This window comes from Aotus nancymaae, unplaced genomic scaffold, assembly GCF_030222135.1.
Source record: "Aotus nancymaae isolate 86718 unplaced genomic scaffold, 86718_ANA_hifiasm-v0.15.2.pri h1tg000020l, whole genome shotgun sequence".
NCBI classification, from domain to species: domain Eukaryota; kingdom Metazoa; phylum Chordata; class Mammalia; order Primates; family Aotidae; genus Aotus; species Aotus nancymaae.
Genome location: NW_026988432.1, coordinates 49,710,076 through 49,724,334, shown reverse-complemented (window position 1 = coordinate 49,724,334; position 14,259 = coordinate 49,710,076). Strand labels below are relative to the sequence as shown.

Genomic DNA, 14,259 nt, shown 5'->3' with positions numbered 1-14,259 from the left:
ATCATGTGTGTCTGCCCTCTAGACCACTGAGTTGATAAACTGTAACTTCCTTAAAAATACCTCAATTGCTGGTTTCCAGTTACTACACAAATTGTTACTACACTACTATTAACATTCTTAAATGTATTTTTTCTGTGTTTCAGATTGTTTTTAAACTTAAGATTCATAAAGTAGAAATTCTAGGTCTCAATATTTTTTAATGACTTTTGACACGTATTTTCCAATTTCAAGAACTTGGATCTACTTTCACCACTGTTAACCTATATCCCAGAATTCATCAAGATAGAACAGATACTCCTTCCTCCAGGAAGCCTTCTCTGTTTCCCTAACTGCTCTACCTATTAAGCTTAGGTGTGTCTCCTCTGTGCTTCTATATAACCCTTCACTATAGAGTTAGGATGCTTTGCTATGGTTATATACTTACTCATCTTTCTTCCAAAGAAGACTGTGAGCTCCTTTAAGGGAAGAATGTAATAAATTATTACACTCCCTAGTGCCTAGAAGTATAACAGATTCTCAGTATATTCTTGTTGACTGTAAGACATCAGTACTTAATCCAACTATATAATAAAATTGACCCATGAATGAGGATAATAATGGCAATGATTATATACCAAACATAAATTGGAGGCCAGAGAGATGAATAGGCTACTAATGTATTCTTTACTCTGGAAACTTTGATAGAATTAATGTTCAATACATGCTATAATGCTCAATTATTCAACAATTCACACACTGGAATCAGGAAGTTACACAACACTGAATTTTCCATTCTCTATCAGCCTGCCTTTACTCTATTTTATATGTCAGGTTTCCTTCCTCTAAAAATTCTTAGGGTTTACCACTTCAGCATGCAGATTCAATTACTGGTAGTGCTGCCTAAGGCAAGCAGTCCTATCAGTGCTAAATCTGTTAAAAAAGAAAGTCCACACTTTTCTTGGGGAAGAAAAAGGTTTTATAATTTATAACAGTTCATAATGAATATTTTACCAAGGGCAGAAAATGAGCAAAGAGGTATGAAAGAGGCTACAGGATGATTTCCTAGCAACCCATCGGCCAAAATGAAGCCGAAATACGCTAGGTTCTAAATCCCAGTGCACGAAGAATATGTAAAAGTGAAGTGATCTTAAAGAATATATGCACTTTTTTTCACTTCTTCAGTTTTTCTTCAAAATGCTGATCAATAATTATCTATATAGAAATGATCATTAGATACGTAAGGAGAGTTTTAGGATGTTGATGGACCACAGGAGGCTCCTTTTTCTTATATTCATTTTCTAATAGCAGAGTTGGATTATTGCATTTTTTTTCTAGTTTCTCAACTTAAGAAGTAGATTGGGAAATTATAATTGGTTACAGACTCAATTTTACATGTTAAATAAAGGCTTTTGGTTTAAAAAGATATTGGTAAGAAAGAGCCAAGGGTTTCTTTCTACAAGGCCAAAAACCATAAATTTGTATAACCAGACAAAGTTCTTCACACCTAAATACCAAGTTATAAAAAATCTTGCTCCTAACTGATGTAGACATGATGCTTACTCTTCAGGGTGAGGTACCCATCTTTATTCCATTCACAAAAAATAGCCACTCATGTCTAGCATCCATCAGTGTGTGAATTCTTGACTTCCTTAGCTGCAGCAAGTATTTGCTAAGTGGCATGTTCAAAACAGAGCTGCGTCACTCATTCAAGTGTTACTAATTTCCATTGTAATGAGCACTTGAGAATGAACAGTAAGTTCATTGTTCAGGAATACATGTGCAATCCTGCTGTTGATCGCCAATAAACATGAACTCATTTTCCAACCCTCAGAGCTTGCCTCTGGCACATGGACTTTGGAGGTATGATTTCTGTGGGTAATTATCCCACTTTGCATGTGTACAGTGCTTTGTAGTTAACAAAGACTTCCATTACATAATCCAGAAGCGGAGGCCTGGCAATTTAATTATTACTATTAAATTGAAAGCTAACTGTAATCATTTCTGACAAGTTCCCTATCTTTGTCAGCAAATTTAGTGGGTTGAGTCAACTTACTAAGTTGAAACCAGTCCATTTTCCTCCATGCTGTCATTGCCCTAGTTGAAGTTCTTATCAACTCTCTCTATCAGCTGCAATATTTCTTCTAACTGGTCTTCTGTATCACAGTCTCCCATCCTCCCTTTCCCACTTCCCAATAAATCCTCCACACAGCAGTCAGAATGACCTTTAGAAAAGCAAATCTATTATGTTATTTTCCCTCCTTAACGTCATTTAGTGGCTTACAGCTGCCTTTAAGATAAACTACAAAATTCTCCAGAGTAAAAAGACCCATGATCTAGCCTCTGTCCAGAGGCTGAATTCAGAGTCCCTCAACACTGAAAAGATGACAGCGATATACTTTCTACTTCCTCATCCTTTCATCCACAAGTAATTAAGAAGGGAACAAACTGAAACACGAAACACGTATGTATGTTGTAGTTAAAACAGTTTCTTAAAACAGTCCTGATTACAAAATTCTGGATAAATTGATTAAACTAAACTTCTCTTACTTTTTTTTTTCGCCTCTGCTTTGCAAGTGCCCCGAAGAATACTCAAACTTTGCCAATTGAGTGATCTAGAACTGAGCTGTTTCTCTAGGAAAAACAGTCAAGCAAACAAAACAGTAGCAACAAAAACTCAACATATGTCACTAAGGAATCTTTTAGTTCATTCAGCCTCACTTACAGTAAATTCATTGTGCGTCAGGCACTGTTTCAGACCCTACTGGGGATTGGAGATACACAATGAATGGGATACTATTGCTGGCTTCAAGGAGTTCACAATTTAGAAGCTGTGGGGATGAAGGGTTATACAGTAAAGATTTTCCAGTCTTTCCTCGAACATCTGAGGCAACAGGTATCTCTGTGTTTCTAGCCTCCTTGAAGTCTCTGTTCACTACATCTTGTTCCATGACTCCACATGATGGTCCTTCAAGTATTTATTCATTTATTCAACTATTAAGTCATTCCTTTCTCACATGATAATTCCTCAATAATAAAATTGAATAAAATACATTTATTCAAAAAATTATATTGAACACCTACTATATGCCATACTCTGGGAATTCAATGGCCCTTGCCTTAAGCTCCTCATGGTTTTGTGGCAGATATAGACAAGCAGATAGACAATTACAAAGTGATGTGACAAGAAGAAGGACTGAGGGACTGAATCCAGACCTCTACGTGTGTGAGCATCTGTGTAAGGAGAGGGAGAATCTGACCTCTGTGCAAGTATTAGCCAGGCAGGCTAAGAATCATAGCGGGAGTCCAGGAAGAGGCACTGTCAATAAGCAATCACTGGTTGTACAACCAAGCACAGGAGGTTAGGGGAACCCTCTGTAGAGAGTATGATTGGAGAAAGTATAGGCCCTAGACCAGTGTGTTTCAAATTTAAAGGAGATCAAAATGCTCTGCACAACTTATTAAAACAGTTTTCTGGGTCCCCGATAACTTGAATGTCTCCACCAAATCTAATGTTAAAATGCAATCCCCAGTGTTGGAGAGGTGGCCTGTTGGGAGGAATTTGGATCATGGGGTTGGATCCCCTCATGGCTTCGTGCTGTCCTTGCCACAGTGAGTTCTCATGAGATCTGGTTGTTTAAGCGTGTGGCATTTCTCCCCCAACTCTCTGTCCCTCTTGTTCCTGCTTCTGCCATGTAACATGCCTGCTCCTTCTTTGCCTTCTGCCATGAATATGAGCTCACTGAAGCCTCCCCAGAAGTCAAGCAGATGCCAGCTTCGTGTATAGACTAGAGAACTATGGGTCAATTAAATCTCTTCTGTTTCTAAATTAGCCCACCTGAAGTATTTCTTTATAGCAAATGCAAGAATGGCCTAATATAGTCCCATCCTCAGAATTTCTTATTTAGTAAGTCTTAGGAAGGGGACAAGAATTTGCATTTCTAAGAAGTTTAGGTAATGCTGATATTATTGATCTGAGGAACCCACTTTGAAAACCACTGCCACAGGCAACTACACAAGGAACAAATCACTAAGTTTTATATATAAAAGTTATAAGTGCCCCATGAGTAGGTAACAAAGCTTTGCAGTTATTCAAAAGTGGATAACTTCTGCAATTCAGTAAACTGTTAGTGAGTCTTGCTATATTCAAGAAACTGTTCAACGCCCTGTTCTTTTCTAGGGTCAACCCCTCTTCACTCCCACATTCCCAGTGGTTTCTAACCCCTTTACAAGCTTGTTTTTTCACCTCGAAAATAAAAATGTATCCTTTTTGCTGACATTGACTTAAGATAACCTTAGGCGAGGTTGGAGTCAAGACCTAAGCTCAAAACCCAAAGTTACACCTGACTAGCCATGAGCTATGGAAATTAATTTAACTCGTTTAATTGTAACTTTTCCAATTTATAAAATGGGAAAACACTTATAGGGATTTTATGAGGATAAAATGAAATATCAACTTGCCTAGTGCCTGAAGCATAATCAATGCTCAAAATGTTCTAACTCAAAAGGGATGGTCTTTTCAATTAATTATGCTGGACCAACTAGTTATTTCTATCTTAACTCTCACTTCCCAAACAAAAATTGATTTTGGATAGAAGGTAGAACTATTTGAGATAGGCAAACAATAATGCTTTTAGAAAAAAACAAAGGGCAATATCTTCATAAATTTGGAGTCGGCAACACTTTCTCAAACAGGGTACAAAGGAACTAACAATAAGGGAAAAATCTGGTAAGGTCGACTACATTAAAATTAAGATTTTTTTTTTTTATTATCCAAAGACACCATTAATAGAATAAAAGGAAAATTTACCAATAAGAATAAGATATTATAATACATGTATCTGACAAAAGAATATATAAATAACTCCCATAAATCAGTAAGGCAAAGTCAATCTCTCAGAAAAATGGCAAAGAATTTGAAAAGGATCTTCATAAAAGAGGATTACAAAATTATCAAAAAAAAATTGAAAAGCTACTCACTCCTTCATTACTCATGAGGAAAAGAAAAAGTCTATACTGTACATACTCATCAGTATAGCTAAGATGCAAAAGTACACAATGCCAAGTGTCAGTAAGAGTACAGATGAAAAGAAACTCCCATACACTGATGGAGGAATATAATTTGCATAACTATTTTGGAAAACTTTTCAGCAATCAGTATCAACCAAAGCCAAGCATATGCCTATCCCAGACCCAGAAGTTCCACTTTTAGTTCTACACCTACCAGAAAGACATGCATGCACATGTTCACCAAAACATATTTATTTAATATTGTTTATAAGAGATCCAAACTGGAAACAACCCAAAGATCCAGCTAGAGTAAAATAGATAAATATATGTGGTACATCAACATAAGAGAAAGCCACACAGCAAAAAGAATGAATGATCTACAACTACATGCAACAACATGGATGAATTTCATAAACATATGATTAAGCAAAAGAAGACAGACACTATTCAATTTATACAATATTCTAATCCAGTCAAAATAAATCTATGTTGCAAATAGACTTTTGCTTCTGATCAAGATGGAGTAACTGGGGCCAAATTTATTCTCTTGCCAAAAGCAACAAACCAAACAAATAAATTAAGACAAAATAGAATTAACTACAGTTTGCATGACATTGAACAGCAGGAAAAGGTGAACAATAATTTCTGAGAGATAGTAAACAAGCAAGACAAGCCATGTGATTGTCTCAGTTTACCAACTTGAGTTCTCAGGTTGTAACATAAGGAGAGAAAACTGCAATAGAGCCCAGAAAACTCTTTAAGTTTAAGGGACGAATATGAGAATCCATGAACAATGTGTCTAGAGTTCTCAAGACAAAGAACCAGAAAGGTGCATGCAGTTCAAAGAGAGAATGCTGAACATCTGCTGAAGCTCCCCACTGGGTATTCAGCAATTTCTGATGAGTACATACATATGTCATAATGACCCAAGGCAGGGAAAGAACCTGGATTAGAAAGGATTAGAGGGCACAGTGCCTGGCACTTACACAAGGCTGGGAACAGTTTAGTTGTATTCCTACCAACTAAACTGGAAAAGTTATAATTTTTAGGGCATTGAGTAGATGCAAAAATCTTCCCAATGTTCAAGAAGGTCCTGCCTCAGTGTTAATATTAATTAGTCCTAGACTGGTCACTGCTTTAGATCCATCTAAATCATAAAAACAAGAACCAAAATTATCAAACTGTTTCCAAGTAATTAAACTACATACTGGTATAAGTCTTGAGAAAATTTCTAGGAATACAAAAACATCCAACATAAAACAGGATAAAATTAACAATGTCTGGTATTCAATCAAAGGTTACAAGGTTTGTAAAAAAGCAGGAAAGCAAGACCAATAATAAGGAAAATAAATAAATCAACCAAACGTAAACAGAAATTACACAGAGGTGAGAATTAGCCGACAAGGATATTTTAAAGAGTTACAACTATGTTCAGTTATAAGTATATTCTGTATGGCCAAAAAGTTAAGTAGAGACATGGAAAACACAAAAAAGACATAAATTAAACTGTTAGAGATAAAAACTAGAATATCTGGGACAAAAAATTATACTAGATAAGATTAGTGAAATTTAAGGCATGGCAATAGAAATTATCCAAAACAAAAATACAGAAAAAAGATACAAAAGAAGAAAAGAGAATTAGTGATCTGTCAGACAACTTTAACCAGCCTAATATTTTATAATTGAAATACCTGAAATGAGGAGAGAAAGATATGAAAATCTGAAAAATAATAGCTCAAAATTTCATACTTCTGATAAAAACTGTAAGTTCAGAGATCTAAGAAGTTCAGGAAACCTCAACCACAGAAAATCTGAAGAAAACTACATCAATGCACATCACAATCAAATTCCTCAAAATTGAAACAAAAAGGAAAATCTTATAAACAGTCAGAGGAACAAAAGACATGTTTTATACTGACGAACAAAATTAAAGATGGCAGGATTTCTTGTTGGAAACAGTGCAGGTAAAAGACCTTTAAGTAACAGTTCTATAGTACTGAAAGAAGACCACTTGTCAACCTAGAATTTTATATCCAGCAAAAATATCTTTTAAAAGTAAAAGTTAAATAAAGATGTTTTGGGGCATATAAAAGTTGAAATAATTTACAGAAAAATAAAAAGATTTCTTTAGGCAGAAGGAAATTGATACTGGATGAAAACTGTGTTTATACAAAGGTATAAAAAGCAGTAGAAATATTAGCTATATGGGTAAATGCTGTGGTTTGGATATGATTTGCTTGTCCCCATCAAAATTTGTATTGACATTTGATAGCCAACGTGTCAGTGGTGGGAAATGGGGCCCTGTGGGAGGTGTTTGGGTCATGGGGGCAGATCCCTCAAGAATGGCTTGGTGCTATTCTCATGACAATAAGTTAGTTCTAGCTCCAGTAAGATTGAATTGGTTCTTGAGGGAATGAATTAATTCTAGGGAGAGTAGGTTGTCATATAACCAAGACATCTTTTAGGTTTTGACTCTCTGCATGTGTCTGCTTCCCCTTTGACCTCTCTGCCATGGTTTGCAGCACTAAAGCCCTTGTTAGAAACCAGTGTCATGTGCGTGAAGTCCCCAGCCTGCAGAATCATATGCCAAATAAATAGTTTTTCTTTATAAATAACACAATCTCAGGTATTCTGTTATAGCAACATGAAATTGACTAAGACAGTAAACATAAAAAACTGAAAAAAAGTTATTTAAACCTTTCAAAAGACAACTGACTAAGCAATAATAATAATAATATGTTGTGGGATATATGGCATATAAAAGTAAAATACATGACACCAACAGGGGGTGGGGGAAATGGAAGTATCATAAAGCTTTTATATTATGTATCCAGTGGTACAATATCTGCTATGGTCTGAATGTGTTCCCCCATCACCTGCAAACTCATATGTTGAAACCTAACCCCAAAGGTGATGGTATTAGGAAGTGGGGTCTTTTGGGAGATGATTAGGTTATGAGGACAGAGCCCTAATGAATGGATTCGTGCGCTTATAAAAGAGACTTCAGAGAGCTTCCTTGCCCTTTCCACCATGTGAGGACCCAGAGAGAAACTGGCAGTCTGCAACTTGGATAAGGGCTTTCACTAGAACCTGATCATGCTCAACCTGATATTGGACTTCCCATCCTCTAGAACTATGATAAATTAATTCTATTGTTTATAAGATACCCAACTTATGACATTTTGTTATAGTAGACACAATGGACTAAAATGATATAACTTAAAGTAGACTGCTAAAGTTAATGGTGCATATTTACTCTATAAGAATGACCAAAAAAAAAAAAAAAAAACCCACAAAGAGTTACAGCAAATAACCAAACAAAAGAAATAAAATTGAATAATTAAAAAATCAATTAATCCAACCCAACAAGAAGTCTGACAAAGGGAGCAAGGGAACAAAGAAGATATGAAACAAATAGAAAACAAATGGTAAGGAGATAGTGTTTAAATTAACCATATCAATAATCACATTAAATATAAATGGTGCAAACATGTCAATTAAAAGGTATTTATGTTTATTGGATAATAAAAGCATAGCACAACAATATTCTGCCTTTAAAAGGGCACTTCAAATATAAAGACAGAAATAAAAGTTTGAAAAAAGATACACATCATAACACCAGTCAAAAGAAAGCTAGGGTTCTATATTGAGCCAGGCAAAGTAACATTCAAAGCAAAGAATATTACCAGGTATAAAGAAGGTCATATTATAACAATAAAGGGTCAATAAGTCATGAGGATAAAACAATGCTAAGTATTTATGTCCCTAAAAATAGAGGTTCAAAATACATGACACAAAAACTGATAGGCCACCAAGGAAAAATAGTCAAACCCATAATTGTTGTCAGAGAACTCAATACCTCTCTTCCAATAAAGAACAGAACAAGTAGGCAGATACTTATCAAAGCTATAGTAGACTTGAAAAACATTATTAATCAAACTGTGGTGGTTCATGCCTGTAATCCCAGCACTTCTGGATTGCTTGAGGCCAGGAGTTCGAGACCAGTCTGGTTAATATGGCAACCCTGTCTCTACTAAAAATACAATAGTTAGTCAGGCGTGGTGGCAGGCATCTGTAATCCTAGCTACTTGGGAGGCCAAGGCACAAGAATTGCTTGAACCCAGGTAGGAGTGAGCCGAGATTGTGCCACTGCACTCCAGCCTGGGAGACAAAGTGAGACTCAGTCTCAAAAATAAATAAGTAAATAAATAAAATTTTAAAATAAAGAAAAAGGTTCATCAACAGGTGAATGGATAAACTCATTCTGATATATTCAACACAATGGAAAGCTACCCAGCAACAAAAAAGAGTGATCTATTGATACATGCCACAACCTTTATGATTCTCACAATAATTATGCAGTGTTAAAGAAGCCAAATGGAAATGGATACATATTGTATGATTCAATTTATATAAAACTCTAGAAAATGTAAAATGACCTATTATGACAGACAGCAGATCAGTGATTGGGGTGGTAGGGAAGAGTCAAAAGGGACACTAGGAAACTATTTCTTTCAATATGTGCAATTTATTGTATATTAATTACACTTCAATAAAGCCATTTTAAAAGGCTAATGGCATGGAGCTGAGTGTTAGTGACTGGAAGAAGGCTGGAGGGATTTTGGGGTGCAAGTAATTCTTTGTTGCTTGATCTGCATGCTGGTTACATGAATGAAAATTTATTGGGTTGTTAGGATTCACTTTTTTATAAGTATGTTATGCTCCCAAAACTATTTTGCTTTAAAAGTTATATATGTTTCACATCCAAAAATAATCTGTAGTCAATGGCTTTTTGGTAGTGAGCCTTAAATCTCTCCATCTATTAATTAATGGCCTTAGCATTTGATCTGTATGTTTCATATCATGCCTCACTTTCTCTAGCATGCTGTAGTAATTTAGGTGTATGCTGTGTCTTCCCTGCAAGACTATGTGTACCTCATTCCTTTGTGTTTCATTCTTCATGCATCCTGCAGAATCTGTCTAGTATCTTGCTCATTATCAGTGATTGAAAAGTGTGTTTAATAAAGGAACACAAATTTATTGAGGAAAAGAAAGTTCTAGTCCATTGCAATCCCATGTTCCTTGCCTTGTTACCTTTTCACAGTTTTCTTTTATTCTTCCTTTCCCTTCCTCCTTCTGCTCTTCAGGCCTATCTTATTTTTCTTCAGTATGCTTGCTGCCTCCCCAGTGTGGCTGGAATTGAGTGAGAAAAGAAGGGAGGAGAAGGTAATAAGGTCAGAGAGAAACTTGGGGCTGAGTTCTGGCAGCATGGGGATAGGGATTTGTAAGATTGTGTGAAATGGGGGACCTATGCAGTCTCTGAACCTACTTAAATATTAAAATGACCACTTAAACATATCTGTTGGGATTTGATGGTGGTGAGTATATGACAAGAGGGAAAGAAAGAGTATATGACAAGAGGGAAAAAAGAGGCTATGGCATAATCCAAACAAGAGATGATGGGGGCTTAGACTAGGGTAGTAGCAGTGATACTGTGGACAAGTGGCGCTTGACATTTTGAAAGTGGAGTCCTTTTAATTCTCTATGGGATGAAAGAGAAAGAAAGGAATCAAAGATGATTCCAAGTCTTATTGCTCAAACAGCTGTAAGGAAGGATGAAATTGCCATCAATGGCCATGTGGAAGACTGTGGACTCACGGGAAGAAAACCAAAAACATATTTAGTTTGGACATATTATGCTTCTTAGACTTTTAATAATAAATGCCAAATATGCGGTTGGATATGAATTTGATGATTAACAGCATGAGACTAGATGAGGTTACCACGTTGTAAGAAGGGAGGAGGACAAAACAGCATTGGGCTACCTCCATGTTAGAAAAGTAGGGAAACAGGAGGAAGCAGCAAGGAAACTCAGAAGCACCTGCCAGTGAAAGCAGGAGGTGGAGGTGACTTAGATGCCAAGTGAAGACAGTTTTCTGAGGAGAAGGGAGTAATCAACTGTGTTAAAGGTTTCTGATGGGTCTGATGAAGATAAGGACTAAGGCTTGACCGCTGGGTCTAGGAATAGGGTGTTCATTGAAGACCCAGAGCAGTTTTGTAAAGTGATGGAAGTGAAAGTCCCTGTGGAAGGGCTTTGAGGAGGAATGGAGAAGAGCAATGTTTGAAGAACATTTCTGCAAGAGGCAGGTTGGTGGGCAGTTGTGAGGGTAAGTAGCGTTAGAAGAGAATATTGAGGATGGGAGGAAGAATGGCATGTTTGTGTGGTGATGGAATGATCTGGTGAAAAAAGGATAAATTGATGTTGTTATTTGTCATTTATTTTCCTGTTCATATCCCATGCTGTTCTTATGTTTGGGGACCCCACCGTTGAAGCTGAGCCCACACATCCCAGATTCTCACTTTCTCAGAATCCACAAAGACAGGGCACAGGAACATGAGACTCTACCACCAGACACCTCCACCCCTTGCTCTGAATTAGAAGCGAGTGATATGAAGCACGGATCACACTGCATCCTTTCTGGAAACAGATGCTAGTGAGACCTCAGGCATAGAAAGTTTGAGAAAAAGAAAAGTGTTATGTTTTCCTTTAAAGGATTTTATAATCATTGAGGGTGGGAACTGACTCTCTCTTATTTACCATTGAAGCTCCTGAGCCTGGCACAGTTCCTGATGCCAAGTAGAAGCTTATTAAATAGGTGATGAATAAATAAATGAATACAGACTAGCTTTACTTAGTTGGTTGATTGATAGAGTGTAAACAAATTCACTTCAAAGGTGTACTTCAATCACTATCCCTTGTTTAGTGGACCTTAATCAGCCTTAAAAAGACAGAATTGAAGGTAGGATTGCTTTGAAAAAAATTTTTTTAAAGGAATGTGATTTTGTGCACCTTGATATCAGACCTTACATTTGGTATTGGTAAAGTGGCCTGTTTAACATTTCACATGATGCATTAATACTAGAAAAGGAGAACAGGACAGAAAAATGAAAAACAATAGCATTTTTTTCTTGACCAATGCAATGGCATTAAACCACTATAATAGTTTTCAATAAAAAGAACAAGAAGAGAAATAATTGTGCTTGAATTTAAAGTAGAAAGTTTTACTTATATACCTTGTAAATACACTGTAAGTCAAGTTTCAGTAAGTATTCATTTGCAGGTTCTTTTGTTTAGTTGAAGTTTTCATTTCCTTATAATTTGCAGGCAGACACCTTAAATGCAGCTCAAATACTTAAACACATCTCATAACTTCAAACTACTCATTAAGAACATTCGTCTACTAGGAATGATAATCACCACCCTCCTCTCCCCATGTTGCTGTCGATGGCAACCAATAGGAAGGAGTGGGAGGGACACCTGATGGTTTAAACAGTCTCTCGTAAATTCTAGAGGATTCCAGTCTCACACTATCCACATAGAGCTCTCCATGGTTAATCTTGCTTAGCACTACAGGTGTTAAATCTGTCTCAACCCAAAATATTTCCACTTCATAGTAAAAATACTTGGGTACCATAAGCTTTTTTAAAAAAAAAACAGAATGGAAGAATCACAGAAATTAAAGAGAATTTAAACCTTAAATTTTATTACCTGGAAAAAAATCAGAACTTTTAGGTCCAGAAATGAAGTGGTTTTAAAGTGGTATTAGTAAACTAATGTTGATGACTGTCTCATAAAGAATAACGAAAGAATCCAAGAAATCTTCTTTATCTGTGAATTTTTATGTTACCAACCTAGAGCCAAGATTTCTGTCAAGCCACAAGTATTGCTACTAAGACACTGTAAAGGCAGTTTAATATTATCTTAAGATAAATGAGGAAACAATATGATAAATGAGTAAAAAGAAAGACAACTAAAGAAAGAAAACCAGAAAGACTATATTCAATTTAACTGTTTTTTTTTTTTTTAGAAAATTACACACAATCCTAAAAATGAAAGAGTTATAACTACGTGGAGGAAACTAAAAGCAAAGAACATTTACTTTGTTCTGAATCCAGCCATTTGGAAGCTCTGAACTGAGATTGCACAGAGAGATTCTGATCATAAAACAACTAGTTGTATTAGTTTGCTAGGGCTGTCATAACAAAATGCTGGACTGCGGGCTTAAACAGAGATGTATTCCTCATGGTTCTGGAGGTTAGAAGTCCAAGGGCAAGGTGTCGGCAGGGCACATTTCATTCTGGGGCCTCTCTCCTTGTCTGGAGAATGGCCCTCTTTCTCTTCTCCCCTTGTCTTCACATGGTCTTTCCTCTCTGCCCCAGCATGTTTGATGTCTCTCTTTGTGTCCAAATTGCCTCTTATAAGGATGACTGTCAGAATGGATGAAGGCCCACTCTCAAGGTCTCATCTTAACATAAATATCTCTTTATAAGCCTTATCTCCAAGTATAGTCACATTCTGAGGTGCAAGGGGTTAGGAATTCAACATATACATTCTGGGATCACACAACTCAGTTCCTAACACTAGATTTCAGAAAGATTTTATACATCAATGTATATATTTAAAAGATAATGCTAGAAATGTGTTTTTCATTTTTATTTTCTCTTATAATTTTTCTGAGGACTAAAGTGACCTAATTCATAATAGTAATGATCAGCCAAATGCTTACTCTGTGTTGCGTGTGTGTAACAGAGAGAAAGACAAAGAGACACAGGGAGACAGAGCCAGAGAGAGCGACTTTCTCAGTACCTTTTCTCAATGCCTTCTCTCTTTTGATTTCTGATAACATTTTTGTTAGATAGCCTCTCAAATGACTCTCAGTGGTCTGTACCTCCTGTTATTCATGCCCTTGTGTATTCACTTGAGTGTGGGCTGGATTTATTGATTTAGTTTTTTTGGGGGGGGGCGGACAGGGTCTCGCTCTGTTGCCCAGGTGGAGTACAGCGGTAAAATCTCGGCTCACTGCAACTTTCGCCCCCTGGGTTCAAGCAATTCTCTGCCTCAGCCTCCTGAGTAGCTGGGATTACAGGCGGACATCACCATGCCCAGCTAATTTGCATATTTTTAGTAGAGATGGCATTTCACCATGTTGCCTAGGCTGGTATCAAACTCCCAACCTCAAGTGATTCACCTGTCTCAGCCTCCCAAAAGTGCTGGGATTACAGGCATGAGCCATTGTGCCTGGCCTGGATTTATTGATTCTTTTCTAATGAATAGTATATAGCAAAGTGACAGGACATCACTTCTAATTTTAGTTTGTAAAAAGATTGTGGCTTCCATCTCAGGTGCCTCTCTCTTGGAATGCTCACTTCTAGGGAAAGCTGGTGGCCATGTCACAGACAACCCTGCAGAGGGGCCCATGTGGCTGAGATGGA

General features: G+C 36.7%; 1 protein-coding gene across 5 annotated transcripts in view; it reads right to left on the bottom strand.

The window, feature by feature from the left end:
• CHST9 (carbohydrate sulfotransferase 9) overlaps positions 1-14,259 on the bottom strand; it is a 294,555-nt gene that overhangs the window by 80,868 nt on the left and 199,428 nt on the right. The window contains exon 1 of one of the 5 annotated variants that reach the window (XM_064379321.1): positions 10,081-10,146. The exons of the other annotated variants lie outside the window; for them this stretch is intronic. The gene's annotated coding sequence lies outside the window, so the exon portion shown is untranslated. Of the gene's footprint in view, positions 1-10,080; positions 10,147-14,259 lie in introns of those variants that run through there. 5 annotated transcript variants of the gene reach the window in all.